Genomic DNA, 12,135 nt, shown 5'->3' with positions numbered 1-12,135 from the left:
AGAATTACTTCATTTATTTGGAGTGATTCCACCTGATTAAGGAATAATGCAGTTCATTACTGCAGTGCCAGCACACCTGAGCTGGGTTTATGGTGGAAGGTGACATGGCTGCACTGGGCTCCTGATTGGCCAGAACCTGCTGGTGGGAGCAGTCTTCAGTAGAATGAGGGCTGCCTCAACTGGGGTCTTTGCTATCCATACTTCCAAAAATCCTGAGATTTTCTGTGCAGCAGTTCTCTTCCATGAGGGGAAAGATATCTATCTGGATGAGTAGTCAGGTCTTCCATGGAATGGAATGTGTGTCTAATAAAATATTGAAAAATATATGATAAACATATGAACTGTTACCAGAGATTAATAATTGGTGCATTTGTTCTCTGTGGGTTTGGATGGTGAAAAATTAAATGCAGATGGCTTTTCCATTGTATTTTCCTTGAGGGTACTAACTAACAGCCTTGATTCTCAGTGGGTAAGAAACAGTGAGATGCACAGTGCTTGCAGGCCCTATGAAATCCATCAGCATATCTTGGCTGACATAAATGCACCATCAAACCTAGTCAGAAATGCCTTAGAACCAGCCGTGGTGCTGGAAGGAAATGCAGCACAGCATTGCAGTGCTGTCAGTGGCAGCATATCCTGCTTCCTGCCTCACTGTCCTGCTTCTCAGTGCTACCCACTGCACTGCTGCTTGGCCCCTGCGCAGCACTGGGCTGGCACATTATAAAGCAAAGAAATGATGTAAAGGAGGCTATTAATCTGATTTTATTAACACCATATTGAAATAATGACTCAGGGACAAGCGTACAATTAATATAGAGCTATAACATTTTTCAGTTTTTTAATAAAAAGCTTTTTAATTAAGATATAACTTGGATAGATTTGTTCTAGATGGATACTGAAAATACCACATTTCTTTTAATGGAAGCTATTGAAGGAGACTAAGCTCGCAATCAGCATGTAGACACCCGATTGTGAGACAGTCAGCTAAAATAATATTGTGCAGGCTACTGTGTTTATATCTTCAATGTCTTCTTCCTTTTGAATAGCCCCTTTCTACCTACCTTTTAGTACTTAGGGTTAGGAGAAAATGGACTCAAAATTGTTGTGTCCATTATTACTTTAAGGGGACAACCTAATAAATTCAGTAACTGGAGAAGACACAGCTAGCATCATCCGAGGGTCACAGCACTGGGCTCTAATCCTTTTTCAAAAGGAGACACAACCTTCCAGCTGGTTCTGAAAGAATAAAGAGGCCATCTATCACTTTAAGAAAAAGGATCAAAGGAGGAAAGGTGAGAGCCACACTTTTTAAAGCCAATATGTTTTATTACACGTTCCACATATTATGATAGTGAGAAATGAAATAATAAATAAATAAATAAATAAATAAAATGCCATTAAGCTGGCCTCCCACAAGCAAATTCTGTGTCTAATTTAGCTAAAGAGGAAGAAACTTCAATATGGTCACATGCTTTATACAAAACCTGCATTTTATTTTTTAACTATAAACAATGAAGAAAATAAATTCTCAAAGAGTGAAGGGAAATATCTTGTGATTTTTTTTTATTTTTTTTTTTAAAGAAGAGTGTATACAACACTGAGCATTAGACAGAGCATGATGTCTGTATGAGGGCTGCAATAAGATGAGGTAGGCTGCTTTGAATTTACAGGGCACTTGCACCAGAAATGAAACATGAATACAGCCTAATTAACCTGATTAGAGCTATTGCTTCTACACTGCAATTGTCTTTACATAACACATTCTGCTTGGATAACAGAGTCTTATTATCTGCTGTTGTACTGCTGCCGATAGCTCTGCTCTCTCCTTGTTCTGTATTCATGTAGCTGAATTATGGTGCAGACATGCCATTTCCATCCTGCTAATATATAACCTACTGACAAAGCAGGGATTAGCAAAACAGCTCCCAAGCAACCATAGCAGGTTAAAATAGACATAATCAGTTGCTAAGCTAAGTGATTTTTACTTCTCAGTTTCTCTCATTTCTACACATGAAGAAATCTTACATAAAATATGAAAAAAAATTCCCACCTCTTTCAAATTTAACATTCATTCCTTGATTTTATTTTACTTTTTCATAATATTCAGGATTTGCTACTGTCGCATAGCCTCCAAGATAAAGCTTGATATTCTCTCTGGAGACTTTGGACAGTGTCTAGTGAATAAGAATGTGTTCTGGGCTGGGCTAAATTGCCATATGCTGATTCAAGTACATTCACAAAGGGATTTTATTACACTACCTTGCTTTAAAAGGTGCTTTATTTTTTTTTGTTGGTGGTTTTTTGTGTGAGTTGTTTTTTGTTTTTTTTTTAACTTCCATGACTTTTACTAGAAAGAAACCAACAGGCCTAGTTCCCTGCTGTTATCCCAGTTTGATGCTGGCACACCACCAGTGGAGTGATAACTTTGGGAATCAGAGATGATGTTTGCAAAATGAGAAGCAGAAATGCTATTTGTATTTTGTCTAGTTGTTGGAGTTTTAAAGATGCAGTGGATCTAGATCTATAAAAAATCTGTAAATTATTTTTTATGTACAATTTTTTCATTAATATATGCTGTTAGACCCAAGCTATGCTTTTGTGCATTTCAATGAACTTGTCAGTTCATTGAAATGCACAACTCAGGGATGGTTCTTCATGTCTAGCCTGGATTTACCTGTCATTTACACAACAAAGAATGAAAGTGAGAAAAAGAGGAAGCGTGGAATCAAACTATGGTGTTCTCAACCTGAAAACAAACTGTTTTGATACAACATAGTTTAACTAAGGTGTTCAAAAGGTTTTATTTTCATTCAAACACAGAAAACAGATTCTGAAGCCTAACAGTCCACTGTCATTGCTATCATCATTGGCTTAACAACTGCATACTGATAAAGTGGCTACAGGATTCTTTCCCTCCCTTTCTGTATATACCATTTCCTAAGTCATTCAGTAGCATTAAATGTCAGACCACTTGTCATCTGAGATTTGAGTCACAGCATATCTGAGGACTGATGTTTGCTATGTAATTCTATTGCAGTAGAAGATAACTTCTCCAAGTTTATCTTAACCCTAATTTAGATTTCACGGTCACACAATGATTACCTTCCATGGCATTGGTACAAATGAGAAATCGGGTAGCCCTGAAATTTAGCCTCATCATGTCTCCACCTCAGTCGTTTGAGGCATGAAATGGTGACTGCATAAACTGAACACCAGAGATCTCTGTGCACTGCAATGAGTGTTCCCCTATAGGCTGAGGTACTGATTGCAATTGTGTGCTTGGTTAGAGCAACCATGACAAATACCTTTTCCAGAGGGAAAAAGTACCTCTGGAATCTTTACTTCAATGTACTGTCTATATAAAAGGTCACTACTAGGTAAGGGAGACCCAGACTATCCTGTGTTCCTTAGGGTGGATTGCAGGAAGATGGAGCTTAACCTGGCCTAGCAGTGACTTGCAGCAACACTTTTGCAGGAAGTTCTGTGAGCCATAGACAGATTGTCACTTCAGAAAAAGGCCCGTTATCCTCTGCAATCTTTTATGAGGAACCTCTTCTGTTCTCCGAAGCATATGACCTGAGGCATTTTTGGGAGTCTTAGGAAGAAGAAAATATCAAGCCATTCTGTTTCTTTAAACCAAGCCAATTATATTAGGGCTGCTACAAGAAAGGAAGTGGGTTTATTATTTTCAAGAGCATACCAGTGCATAGTGAATTCTGAAAATTATTACTTACTTTGTGATTCTACCCCATATGTACATAATTAATTAGGAAAAAAAGTAAAGGGGAAATGTTCTTAGGTGTAATGATGACTATTTTTCTGTTTTTTAGACCTGCACATTAGTGACATATTCCCACATACCACAGGGCCGCTACAAGAATATGATGGATCTGGATCATCACTTTCTAGTGTTAAGAGTGTCAGGTAAGTTTATGATGTCAGGAGGAAACTCAATAAGAACTTAGTCTCTGTACAGAATATAGGAATGTGATACCATAGGTTCAAAGCACAGGGTCACTGTGACATTAGGTCATGGGTCAGATAAGATAAGCGGTGTATTGTTCCCAAGGAAGGAGCAGATAATATTTTGCCAGTTCAAATAACAGGCATTGGCTTTGGTCTCACACTGAAAAAAAACCTGAAAAACACAGAGCAAAATCACCTACCAGTATTTGATTGGTGACTGACTCCCGAAGATCACAGAGTCTATCCTTACAAAGGGTCTAAATATACAAACAATAACAATATAGTTTTGAATTTAAGTTAATGAGAAAGTTAATTCAGTAATAAAATGAGCACCATATGGTTTATTACTTTGAAAGAAAAGTTGCTATATTATTATTCTCTGTATAGCATATATTAATCATAATTCTGTTTTCTGTAGAAGGCTGTTGAAACACTAAATGGAACACTGATGTTCTGATCTCCTTATCAAGCAAGTATGGACCCTCAAAAGTACTGTTTACCTATTTCCTATAAACATCCCTATTGCTAAACAAACCAGCCTATATCAAGAGGACGAACCAACACTTAGACACACCTTGGACAAGACTGAAGAATTCAATTCTTCATTCCAATATAAACAATGAAAACTGAACAAGTTCCTACATCCAGGAGATGTGGGATCCTGTCACTGATTTGGGTCTGCCATTTTTAGCTGGCTGGTGCCTTATGCTCTTAAGCAATTGCATTTTTACCATTCCTGCAGAAAATTTCTTACAAATATGACTGGGCACAAATATAATTTATTGTGATAAAGACCACCTTTTGCTGCAACAGGCATTTAACGTGGTCAGAATGCTACAAATGCTGTTTTCCAGCAAGGTATGTGCAGCTTTAATGAGTATATAGGTGCTCAAACTCTGTTTTCCAAGCTTTTTAGTCTGAATACAGGCAACAGTTACAGATTCTGACTGGCTGGCTGCGCTTTCCACTCCACAATGAAGATTTTCACTGAATTTAGCTGGAGCTACTACACACTGACACAAATTTACTCTTAGAGCAATCTCTGTAACTTAAGTGTAAATGTTCAAGGAATAAAATTGTTCTCAACTGGAGTAAGGTTTGAAAAATCTGCATTATCATAGGTTCGTCTCAGACTGTTTTTGTAAGTTCTTTTAAGATTTTATGTCAGAAACCATTTAGTTTCTTAAATGTTCAATAAATATTTGTGTATGTGTTTACAGTAATACTCAAATTCACTTCCTTTTGATAATCTTACTAATTAAAGAGAACACTAGGAAGATTATTACTTTTCTTGGTGTATCATTTAATTCTCAAGAAATTCTTGCACTGATCACTCAACAATGTTGGCTTGAAATCTGATAATTTTTTAATTCTTCAGAGAAGGCAAGGGAATAAAGTCATATAGAGATATTCCATGGATGTTTTCTGCAGTTATGGTTAGCTTTTCTTTATCATCTAGCAATTCATTTGTGATTCGTTCATTCACAGGCCGAGTTTCTTCTGTGATAAACTTAAGCAGCTCAGTCACATTACATGGAATTAGCTCAGTTTACCTCAACATTAATAACTACTCTCCGATGCAGTTTCCTGTGATTGCCATCTCACATGTAATCAGAACAGAACTGACTATTAACACAAAAAAAAGCCTTAAACAGACTGCACATACAAAGCTCAAATCCTTTTGTCAGTGAGACTATCACCTATAAGCATCAAAGATTTTTAAAAATCTGGCCTTGTTTAGGTTCTAGAGAAAGCTCTTGGTTTTTCTGTAGTAGCAGCATTTCAAGTCATTGTTCTAATGGATTATAGTAGTGCTGTTGTTGAACTTGGAGTCTAAAGAAACTACCATTTTAGGTAGAAGTGTTGGTACTAAATAATTCAGAGTGTTTCTGGAAGGTAGCATCCCTGTAACCTTTCAGCTCTCCTCACCAACCAATCTACAAAGGAATGTTGCCAGGAGAGGCTATGGAGGAGCGTGGGAAGAGTTTGGCTTCCAGGCATGAAAGTAACTGCTGGTAACAACAAAGGGAAATTAAAATATGAGACATACAGCTGTAAAAGAAAATATGCTCTACATGAAAGCACATCAGCAGCCCCATCCGTAAATTTCCACTTACCCAACACATTGGGAAACATATAGGAAAAGATAAAAGGCAGCAACAGCAGTACATGTACCACGACTTAGGCAATGTCTGAAGAGAGAGAAACAAATGCTCTGTTTTAATGAACCATGGAAAAGAAACTGATCTCAGAGTACAGTTGAAAAGCCAGGCCGGTCACCTGGGAAACAAGAAAAAAGGGAAAACAAGCAAATAGGCTATCAGCTCAAGCCTCACAAAGCATTCACGAAATAGAACTACCATAAACTCGCAAGTTAGTGGTTAATAGGCTCTGAAATTATAAAACTGTCTACAGTATATGTGGAACCACAGGTACATGGGCCTATCTGAACATCGAAGAAGGTAATTACTGAAGCACAGGGATCAAAGTATATAAAAAGAGCATTAAAGGTATTTCTAGAGACATTGCTCTGTCTTCAAGCAGCAGTTCAGATACGGGCTTGAAATAACGTGTCTTTTCACCCTGAAGGTACAGCAAATGGGAGTTTGTTGTCAATTAATCAATAAATTGACTCTTCCTCAGAGGAAAGGTGAACTCCAGGGACAGATTTTCAAAATGGACCTGGATTAAGCCCATGGACCTCTAGTTGAGAGAAATAGGGTGCTGAAGGTTGCCACCAATAACTAATTGGAGCAGAAAGAGTAGAAGTGTCACTGAGGCGCCTGCAATGGAATGGTGGCAGAAGGCTTAGGGAAAACTTTGGTAACTGCATGAAAGGGCAGAATCAGGGAAGCAGGCAGATTTTTCCAAGGATTTCCATACTCTGAAAGATAACAGGTGTGCACATCACTGAAAAGTAGGAAACTCACCAGAAGCTGACAATAACTTCAAATTTATCTGGAGGGAGGGAAGAGATTCTGGTCTTCCCAGAGAGGGAGTTGTTCAATTTCTTGCCCTAGTACTTTGCATTAATTGTCACTCATTTTGCTCTGGAGACTTTCAAGATCTTTGATCCAAAACAGATGTTTTTGTCACACTAATTATGTTTAGTTGGAAACCTACTAGTTTTATGGAGAGATTCTTTGGCCTCCTCAGTAGGCAGTTTGAAATAAAATATGGGGAGAAAAAGTATTTCAATTGAAACATGTAGTATTTTGTCTGTTTTATTATCTCAGTGTTAAGTAGTTTATTTTTTGCTCTTGGTCTTTAGAAAAAATGATTTGGATTTGTCCTTGTAAACAAAAGAAAATAGAGAGATTTCAGAGAGTTTAAATAAGTGCACACCAAAAATGACTCTAGAAACAACTGAGAATAATTTGAAGCTACACAGTAAAAAAGATTGCTATATATAGAAAATTCTACCTTTCTGTTCTGAAGCCCATTTAAAATTCTTCAGATGAGAAGGCTGGAAAAGGTGTCTACTCCAGTCTCTTATCTGAAGCCAGGAGCAAGTGTAAAATGCAGAAAAAACAGGAACCAAGAATAAATTTTTTCCCTTTGATCCCTTCCTGGATCCTTCAGAACAATATAAGAGAGCTTCAGGTGTTTTCTTTTTCTTAATCTTGCACTTCTGGAAGACCCCTGAATTTCATATATTCTGCTTTTCTCAGTTAGCTTTTCTTTCTTATCTGGAAAAGTTATTCTTTCTCACCATTTTCAGCCTCTCTCTTGCTTTGTGGCATTACAGACACAGTAAGTGTTTCCCAAAGTCAAAGCTGAATAAGGAGCCCACTATAACAGTGGCCCTCAGATGGTTCCTTGATCTCTACAGTAGCCTTTGCTGTAGTTCTCTAAACCTCTCAGTAATTTACATTGCTTCGCAGGGACTTGGACTGTACTAACTATGAAGAAGACTGAATAGAACTGTAGAGTACTGCTTATCTCAGGAGAGTGGAAAGGGAGTCCATCTAAGCCATCCTTCAGGTGCTGCTGTCTTCTCTTGTGGTTTGTGACAATACCCCTGCCACAAACTTACACTTTGTCCTTGTCCCTTCCTTCCCCTGCTTTGTGCACTTACACAAAGGTGTGTGAGGTACTCTTTTCCCAAATGTCTCACAGAGCTGTTCTTGTGTTTATGGCAGGTATTGGGAGAGCTATTTGTATAAAATGTTCCCTATCTCTGTGTGTATGCTCTACAAATTACCATGTATGTTAGCTGCCCTATAGCAAAATGTAAATGTTGGTCCCTAGAAATATGCTGTGTTGTCCCTCAGGAAATCTGAAAAGGAAAAGCCTATTTCATCTCAGCACTACAAAAAAAGGGCTCAAGAGAGAAGAAAAAATAGCAAATATGTAAGACAAAGTCCAAGCACCTGATTCTCTTGCAGCAGCTTTTCTGGCATATATTCATAATTCATATATTGTGATGGGTGGAAGGAAATCCAAGCAGAGGAGGGGGAGAGAGGAACGGATGCTGATGTCTGTGCTTGAAGTACACCTTTGACTATATATGCTGCTCTTTAGTTCTGAAGAACTAGAGACAACACAAGGTATGTCTGCCTAAAGGATATTAACAAGGAAGATATCTCCACATTTCTGTTTTGTTCTGTATTTCATTAAGAACTCTCCAGCAGCTGCTAATTCTAACCTCATTAACAGTCTGTGACAACTGCTTTCTGTCCATTTTTGCTTACCTAGATGCTCATGATCAAGAAAGACACAGTTTCTAGTTTTCTCCAATATTGTTCTTTTTTTTTTCCCCCTATGAAAGCCTGCAGTATGTAATGAACGATTGCTTCCAGGAGCACACTGAAAAGTGTCTATGTGACGATTATGTGAGAGGTTCACAGTCTTTCACATTCCATAGTATAGAAGTGAGCCTTTGGGGCACCTCAAAAAGTTTTAAAACACTTGATTTCATTCAGAGAAGAATCAAAGTGTTTCAGTAGAAGAAATTGTCTTTACACACATAAAAAATGAAGGTTTCTAAAGGGATCTTTTAGTTAGATGACAGAAAACCTGCATTTTGTAATACCGCAGGGGTTCTTTTAATAAGTCACTGAAAAGTTCCATTTGACAAGTTAAACCTTGAATTTTTTTTCATACTTATTATAGCCAAGGAGGTGCTAACCTAATACAATGGACAAAGGAGTGTTATCACAATACAATAGACCAGACAGAGTTAGTGCAATACTGGGCAATAAGGGATCTCACTATAATGAGTGAGAGAAGCAGTGTCTGCAACATAAGAAGCAAGTTTCAGAAAAGGGAAAAGATGTGTTTGGTTTGCTACTGGTCATTTTATATCTGCAATTGTAACCCAGTGCAATGACCTCAACATGCTTAAGAGTCTTCTTTAAAAAGTGGAATGATCATTTCAAAGGATCACAGGCCAAAAGAGATCATTATGGTTCCTAAAGTAGCAGCTTTAGTGACACAGGCTATAGATTATTGCACGTTAGTTAAATAACCAGATATTTTGGAGCTATATCAGCAGTATTAGTCTGGGTCTTAGTTTGGTCTTGTGCTTGTTCTTAATTAGGAATAAATCTGAAACTTTTTTTTCTTTACACCTTTGTTATACGTTTCCATGTTTTTTTCTATATTCATTGGCCGTGAAGTCACACTCCTCCATCTATCCTCTCTTCCCAACTCATGCCCAAATTTCAAGGAGCATTGCAGGATAGCCCTATTGAAAGTATGAAAGGTATTTTGCTAGAACATTCCCATCCACCACATCATTCTAAAATCACAACATGGGAAAAGAATGCTCAAAAGAAGTTCATCCGATGTGCTATATGTAAATCTGTGCAGTTCTTAAGCAATCTAAACTCTGAATTTATGTGACCTACTTTTCAGGTTGTTTAGCACCTAATAGTATCCCTGCTGCCAATCAAATGGCAACTGCAAATATAATATACGCCCTTGATCAGAAAAGAACTGTTCTATGGATAGCTTGAATAATACTAGGAGACAATGTATGAGAAAATTAGATAAGTAAGAATTTGACTTTGCAGCATAGCTGTGTGAATACTTGGCTGGGGAAAATGTGCTTGTTCACTTGATAAGTGACCAGAATGAACATGAGGAATAGGTTGGTGACATTGAGCACAATTATAACATGAAAAGATACAATCTGGATCACCTAGACAAGCAATATTAAAGTCCAGACATCTGAGAATCCAAGGAGCATCTTTCCTAAAAACTGTAAAGCTCGATTACAAAGTTTCATACGCTCAATTCCTTCTTATCTAACATGGAAAATATGCTTAGTGGTGCAGGAACTTGAATTCAAACATGACAAAACACAGCAAAGTTAAAAACATCACCAGAAGGAAACAACTTTCTGGCTTCAGCAAGACTCAATGTATAGGTACTAAGAAAAAGAGACTGTGAAATATTTCTGAGTTCCAAATCCTAAATAGCCTGCAGGAGTTAGAAAATTTGGTTTTGTAGTTGTGGCAATAGATAAAGCCTGAGAAGAACTGGTTTCAATTTATGGTTCCATGTTGCTCTTGGAGCAAATCACTCTTAATACAAAATGTGGGTAGTGTGTCATGCCTATTGGACTATAAACATGTAAGGCAGGGAAATATCTCTCACTAGGTGAAGGCTCAGCATCTACCTCAAAGGAGCATTTATCTAGACTGAGAGGCTGAAGTATCCCTGTATTCAAAATATCAGTCAATAATAAAAACAAATACGTCTGTCTCTTCCCAACCTGCTCTGGTTATTAGAACTTAACTCAGATGTGAGACAGAGTACAGTTTTTCTTCTGCATATGGCAATGTTGCAAAGTTGGGATCAGACAGCTCTCGTTTACTGAAGAAGAATGCTGGAAAATAAGGAAACAAACCAGAGATGTAAGAGAAACAAGAAGAAGGAGCTGGTAGAACCAAACAGGATGGTGAAGGTATTTTAGTGGGTTTCTGGTGAATAACATCTGCTCCTGAAGACCACTTCTGGAACAAGGGAAGTGGTGGTTGGAACAGTGGAGTTGAAATAGAAGATAGGGTGCAGGCAAACAAGAGGCAGAGGCTCATGTTAATCACACATGCTGAATGAAAGGCTTTTCCTTCTCCACATTAACAAGTCAGGAACAAAGGACTTTTCAGGTCTTTTTTGCTTAGAATCAGTAAGGATCAGTGCTTATCCTTAGCAATTTCCAGAAAAAAAACCTGAAGTGAGTTAGAATAGGATGTTCTCAGGAGATTAGAAAATGCTTTTTTTCACCTCAGAGATAAACAAAGTATGGGGGTAATTGTTAAGGGGAAAACTGATTATGGGGTCAAATATCCACAATTCAGAAGCAGGGTATACAAAGCATAAGAAACAGCAAGGAAGAGATCTGTGAGACTTTTTTTCTAGCCAGCACTCCACACATAAACTAACCCTTGCTCTGAGTGCCTCTGTTTGATGCTTCATGCAGCCCTCACCATCCTACTTTTACTCATCCTTTTCTTTCACAAATCCCTGCATCTGCAACACTGCTGTGCTTTGCAGCTTCTCTGACACATGGGATGGTGTCTAATGGTTTCAGTAGATGTAGATGCTTTTTGTTCAGAATGGAGAGGGCATAGGTTAGAGAAAGAACTGCCCCCTCTCTATCAGCTTTATTCTTTTACTTCCCTAAGGGCCTTTGGGGTGTAATGTGGTGGGAAGACACGTAACAGAGGGATAAAGCATAGTGAGAAGTTGTTTTTATCTGCCTCTAAGTAGACATGTAGATAGAAAGGACAGCAGTTTCTGAGCATTAGGAGGAAGGATTGTTTGGCAGAGATTTTGAAACTTTGTCACATATTCTTAGTTCAATAGCTTACAAGATAGTGTATTTTAAGACTGAGTGAGTGTTTATGATCTATAGAGCAAAAGGACTATTGCATGGAGATTGCTGGTGAAGGCAGTTTCAGATTATGCCTGAAAAGCTGGCAAGGATGGAGGAGGCAATTATGCCTGGCCCTTCACCCTGGCAAACTGCATGCTGATCAACCCACTTCTGCTTAGTGGTAGAACAATAGGCATTGCCATTTCACCATAGGAATTAATCACACAGCAATTACCCTACTCCAATGCCTTTGGAGGAGGACAGCAACTTCCTTCAGTTTATACAGACTTATGCATTTATTGTTAAGGGAATCTAGCTTCCCATTAAGTGCCTCTCAACTCAAA

Source organism: Lagopus leucura, unplaced genomic scaffold (genome assembly GCF_019238085.1).
Source record: "Lagopus leucura isolate 7727_CA_CO unplaced genomic scaffold, USGS_WTPT01 Super-Scaffold_100009, whole genome shotgun sequence".
NCBI lineage: Eukaryota > Metazoa > Chordata > Aves > Galliformes > Phasianidae > Lagopus > Lagopus leucura.
This window is presented reverse-complemented; position numbering follows the sequence as displayed.